The sequence below is a fragment of the Globicephala melas genome, chromosome 8 (genome assembly GCF_963455315.2).
Source record: "Globicephala melas chromosome 8, mGloMel1.2, whole genome shotgun sequence".
Classification (NCBI taxonomy): domain Eukaryota; kingdom Metazoa; phylum Chordata; class Mammalia; order Artiodactyla; family Delphinidae; genus Globicephala; species Globicephala melas.
Genome location: NC_083321.1, coordinates 54,408,709 through 54,414,708, shown reverse-complemented (window position 1 = coordinate 54,414,708; position 6,000 = coordinate 54,408,709). Strand labels below are relative to the sequence as shown.

The 6,000-nt window shown below is 48.9% G+C and overlaps 1 protein-coding gene across 1 annotated transcript in view; it reads left to right on the top strand.

The window, feature by feature from the left end:
- The first annotated feature begins 3,409 nt into the window (after positions 1 to 3,409).
- Positions 3,410 to 6,000, top strand: part of PAK1 (p21 (RAC1) activated kinase 1) — a 159,176-nt gene continuing 156,585 nt past the window's right edge. The window contains exon 1 of the mRNA XM_060303753.1: positions 3,410 to 3,578. The gene's annotated coding sequence lies outside the window, so the exon portion shown is untranslated. The remainder of the gene's footprint in view (positions 3,579 to 6,000) is intronic.

The following is a 6,000-nucleotide window of genomic DNA, read 5'->3' as shown; positions in this document are numbered from 1 at the left end:
TAAATTATCCCTAGCCAGGGAAATGAAATACTAAGGAATAAGATTTTGTCAAATAGGACACAAACCATTATAAAATCTAAGATGTGTTTTGCCCAACTAAGAACAAGTTTTCACTTCCTTGGAGGTTGATATTGTCATTATTGAGAATGCATGCTCTAGCACTTGAATGGGATGGGAGTAATGTTAATTATAATTCATGGAATTGACTGGAACTATCTTAAAAGCCCTGAAGAAAGAGAAATTCAGGCTCAGGTCATCCACCTATCAATTCAGGACATGTATGAGATCCAGAAGACCTACATGGAAGGTTTTTTTAAAACCCTCTTTTCCTGCAGCTAGAGAGCAGATTGTGCTGAAAATCAGGCCCAGAATGTAATAGTTGCGGTTTCAGAGACCGCTTGACTGTTCTCTTATGCTAAAGTCAGCGTTCCTGTGGGGAGTGGGATGAGGCCTGGGATGGAGACATTTGGGTGGATGCAACTGAGAATCTGGCACCTCTAACAAGGAGCCCTTCCCACTTGTTAGCATAAGCAGTCACCCTTGACTTGAGACTGTGTCAGGTTCCTATTGCTGCTGTAACAAACTATCACAACTGTAGTGGCTTAATACAGCAAACATTCATTATTTTACAGTTCTGTGGTCCGGAAGTCTGAAATTAGTATCACTGGGCTAAAATCACAGTGTTGGCAGGGCTCTGTTCCTTGCTGGAGGTTCCAAGGAACAATCTGTTTTCTTGCCTCTTCCAGCTTTTGGAGTTGTTTTTATCCCTTAGTTGGTAGCTCTCTTCCTCTGTCTTCAAAAGGTGGATGGAGTGCTCCTCACATTGAATCACATCTCACATCTGACCTCTTACGTAGTCTAATCTGCCTCTTCCTCACTCTTCCGCCTACTTTTCCCACGTTTAAGGATCCTTGTGATTACACTGAATCCACCTGGACAATCCAGAATAACCTCTTCATCTCGAGATCTTTAATTTAATCACACCTGCAAAATCCCTTTTGTCGTTGAAGGTAATATAGGCTCTGGGGATTAGGATGTGAACATTTTTAGGGAGCCATTATTCTGCCCACCACCGAGACCATGCAAAAACAGTTTAGATTAGAATTAATTTACTGGGTTATGATCTTGGGTTAAGTTACTTAACTCCTCTGTACCTCAGTTTCCTCACCAATAAAACGGGGGGATAACAGTAGTCTATCTCAAAGGGTTGTTAGAGGTTTAAAAGAGAGGGTGCTTAGAACAGTATCTGGCACAAGGTAAGTACTTTGTGAGCATTTATTAAATACATTTTCATAACACTGATTCTTACTATATGTCAGGCACTATTCTAGATACTGGGGATATGGATAGTACGGATAGGAATAGGACTTGCTCTCAAGGAGCTCAGGGCATCAGATACACAAAGAAAGTTACTATGCTGTCTGCTACATGCCATTAAAGGCATGGAAGTATTATAAGATTACAGCATTGTGAAGGCTCAGGGAAACTTAAGAAATATTAGTTTAATGAACAAATGAAAAGGACATTTGAGCTGGGCTTTGTAGAATGAATAGGTGTTGGCCAGTGAGATAAAGAGAGAAGGGCTAGATACATGAAGAAATGTGTGTTCAAAGAACATTAAGTATCATTTCAGTGTGGCTGGAACAAAAGATATACCATGTGAGATGAAGCTAGAAAGGCTGGTGTAAGCACCAAGGTTGTACAGTGCCAAGTTAAGGAGTTTAGATTTTATCCTGAAAGCAACAAAACCCTTTCAGAGTATTTAAACAGGGGAAGACATCAGATCTGTGGTTTTAAAAGGACATTCTGGTCACCAGTAGGAATGGGTTGAATCTGGAGAGACTGAAAGCTGCTCCATTTGTCTAGGTGATGGTAGTGAGTGAAGAGAAGGGCAAGGACTTGAGAAATAGTTAGGACTTGGTGACCAATTTGATAAGAGTGTTGAGAGAGGAAGAATGGGGCGCTATGTTCAGGTTTCTGGGTCAGTGGACTGCTGGATGGCAGTCCGTTCTCTAAGACCAGAAAGTAACGTGAGTTGCAAGCTTGGGGGAAAAACATAGTACGAATAGCCAACATTTCAAAGGGCTTAATACATGCTAAATTGCACTTGCTATTATTATGGTAAAACTGAGGCTTAAAGAGATCAAGTTAAGGATACACTCGTATAGAGAAATTGTGGCTTAGAAATGTTAAGGTCCTGTCACTAACATTTGTATAGCTGGAATTTGAAGCAAAGCAATCTGATTCCAAACCCTTCGTCACTAATGTTGTTTCAGTTTGGGTCATGTGGAATTTGAGGTACAGTGGGGTATGGAAGCACTGCATTGGAAAATAGAAGAGGCACTGGGACATACAGAACCCGAGCTCAGGAAAAAGGTTTGCGTTGAATGTAGCCTTCAGGTAGGAGAAAAGCGGGAAAAGAAGCCCATTCTTTTCTGTCTGTAACAGCAGTTGAAACCTCCATTATCATTTCTTTACCCCCTTACCCCCTCCAAAAAAAAAGAAACAGTATAAATGTCTGGCTCTGAGGTCCCAGGAGATGGGGTAGTTTCCAAATTCAGCGCTTGGCAAAGAGCTAGCAGATGCCGTGGTGCTTTATAACCTGAAGAGGACCGTAAGACGGGGGGGGGGGGGGGGGTGAGCCATCTTCTTCGACACACCACTAACGCCCCCCAGAAACCGTCCCAAAGCCTTCCCGCGTCCAAGGAGCCTGCCCCTGTATACTGTGCGGGGCTCGAGGTGAGACGGGGGCGCAATGACGTCACGGGGCGGCCGGGTGATTCCCCAGCCTTTTGCGTCATGCACCGATGACGTCATGCGAGGAGCTTGCTCCCCCCCCCCCCCACCCCGGTTGGCCTCGCTCACGTAGGTCTGTCCAGCCCTCCCCGCCCCCTCCCACCTGCGGGAGGCGGGCCGAGCCGGGCAACGCCGGCGCCTAAGCCTCGCGGGGGAAAGGGCGGGGGCCGGTGGGCGAGGCGGTGGGCCCGGGGGCCGGCGTACAATAGCTCGGCTTAGGTTGGGGAGGCGGCCCTGCAGCGGCTGCAGCTGCAGCTAGAGTCCAAGGTGTTGGCAGCACCGTAGACGCCCCCTCACGGTTCCCCCCTCCCCCTCTGCTCGTCTGTCGCGCCAACCCGCCCCCTCCATCCCTGGCTCTGCTGTCCTACTCCACAGAAGCTTTCCCTCAGACTCTTATCCCCTCTTTCAAGGAGCCCCGCGCTCGCGAGAGCCCCTCAAAGAACTCTCTGTCTCCCCACCTCCTCCCCCAGAGGCCACCCGAGCTCCTCACATCTCTGACCCTGGGAGCACGCACCCCCCTCAGCCGAGTCGCCTAGCTCCCTCCGCCTCCCCCCTATCCGACTCCCCCCACGGTCGCTGACCACCCTCCCACCCCCGCCCGGTCCTGAGGGACTCCCCGGCGCGAGCGGGGTGGGGAGGCGCCGAGAGAGCGGCGGCGGCGGCGGCGGGAGGGAGAAAGTGAAGCGTCCCCTAGTGCACTCGCGCGCTCACTCCCGGGCTCGGCCGCCGCCTCCGAGCAGGAGAAGGAGGAGGAGCCGAGTCGAGCCGAACGTGCGCGGAAGGTGAGAGCCGGCCTCCCGCCCGGTACCCCTGGCTGTGGGGCTGGGGCGGCGCGGGGTGGGGCGCTGGGGCCCATTCATTCTCCGCGGTGGGGCCGGTTGGACGGGGGCGCCAGGTGAGGCGAGGCGGGGGCGGCCCCTGCGAGGCTGGCCGCTTCTATCGGACCAACAAAGGCCCCCTGTGTACTAACCGGCGCAGCCGCCGGTCTCGGACGCCTGGGGCCCTGAGGGGCCCGGGGGAGGACAGGGGCAGGGGAGGGGACGGGAGATCCGACAGGTCCGGCCCCGGGAGCGACTCCCTCCCGAACTTTGTGGTCCTCCGATCCTAACCCTGGCCTGCGACGGGAAAGCCTAGCAAGGCGGCGTCAGATTCGTTGTGCACGAAAAAATCACCCCTGTCCAGGCCGTGGGGGGGAATCACCTATAGAGTTGAACTCCTTGAAAAATACGAGTGGATAGTGCTTGACTTGTGCTGCCCCTCCCCCACCCCGGGAATACTCTGTAACATGTGGAGTTAAAAACTAAACGGGGAAAGGAGAATTGGAGTTACTTTATGTTCATTATTCCATTTCAAAAGACATGTTTATTATAGTCTTTACTGTATTGAATATTTTCACAGCAAACATTACCGGGAGTGTTATGGAAGAATGCTTGGGAAGTTTTGGGTGTTTGTGGGTGTTGGGAGCAAAGAGCTTGTTGTTTGTTAAGCCCTTTGGGTAACTGTCTTATGCTCCCCTCCCTGCCCCCCCGAACTGTGAAAGGTTAAGGGAAGGGTTAGTACTATGGTTACCAATAAAAATTCGAATCCACTAGTCTAGCCTTTATTTTAAGAGCTGTTCCTGAGAAAAATCTTTAATTTTGCCTACTGTGTCTTTGGGTTCTCTCTCTCAACTTTATCAGGAGAAAACAGGAGTCAACAGTACACAGATGCCTCCTCCTTGGTCTTACCTTATGACTTCATCTACTTCCTGTGTGACCTTGAGCAGGTGACTTCCAGTCTTAAAGTTCCAGGAGTTTGCTCTTGTGCCCTAGAAACAGGCAGATGTCTACCACCGACTTAGTTTTCAAGACTCTACTGAAGCATCCCCCCCACCCCACTACCCCTAGTGTGAAGTCTTTGCTGGCATCCGCCCCCATACTCCTCTCAGGCCAAACTTTCTCACTGGGTCCCTCAGAGGCCTGGTAGGATTTCTGCCACAGCACTTGTAACATTTTTTTGTTCCTATTTGGGAAATCCTAAATCAGGTGCATATGAAATCCACCTCACCTCAACTAGAAACTCTGCTTCTCAGAAGGGGTTTTGGAATGATGGACCCTGAAACATTCGCTGAAGCTTACCTACATTAGCTCATGGGTCTATCTGGTAAATTTGCTTATTCAGTCATTCATTTACCCCACATTACTGGAGTCTGGAGAGCTGTGTTTCAGGTCTCCTGCTAGGGCTATGGGGATTTAGAATCTACTAAGACACTCACTGTCTTCAAAGAGCTCAAAGTCTAGTGGGTGAGGTAGACACGTAAACAATGAAGGCTTTCCCTAGTCTCTACTCCAGTTGTACAGGGAGTAGTGTGCAATAATTGAGGCTGCTGGACCTGTTTTTCAGGTCTTGTCCTGGCCAAAGTTAGTCCTTCAGGGAAGGTGGTGACCTGCTTCTCATCTATAAAATAGCACTTGACAAAGAGCTTGTTCAGTTCAATTCAGTATACATTTACTAAGCACATGTTATGAGGCCCTGTGCTAGGTTTGGAGGAAGGAGTGCTTTCTAAAAGGAGGGCACTGTGTATCCAGAGAGATCTTTGTAAAACAAAACCCAGTGATTTATCCCCACCCCGACTAGTCATTGCCTAAAGATAAAATTTTATACACTTTGACATGAGTAAGAAGCTCTCAGAGATTAGAATACTGCCAGCCTTTGCAGCCTCACTTTCTATAACTCCCTTGCCACTCTCTTCTCATCTCTGCTTTTGCATGTGCTGTTCTTTCTGCCTGGAATGCCACCCTGTACCTGCCTGTGGAGAAGTGCTTGTTGGACCTCTGGGAAGTAGTCCCTTAGTTTCTCCTCCTATTACCTCCATAGAATGAGTTGCTCTTCCACCCTCTGGCTCATGTACAGACCACTCCTAGAGGTCTCTATAGCTCTCTATTGCAAATATTTGAGTTTGTGCCTGTCTTTTCCATGAACCTGTGAATTTCTTGAGGGCAGGATCTGTTTAGTCCTAGTGCCTAGCAAAGCTTCTGGCAGTGAATAAGTGTTTGAAATGAATGTATGAATAAAGAAGCAAGTCAAGACCCATGAGTTAGAGGTTACCTAATTCTTTGGATTAGAATAATTAGCTCCAAGTGTGGTCTCTGCACCAGCAGCATCAATACAATCTGGAAATTTGTTAGAATTGCAAGTTGTTTGTCCCATTCCAGACCTACAGAT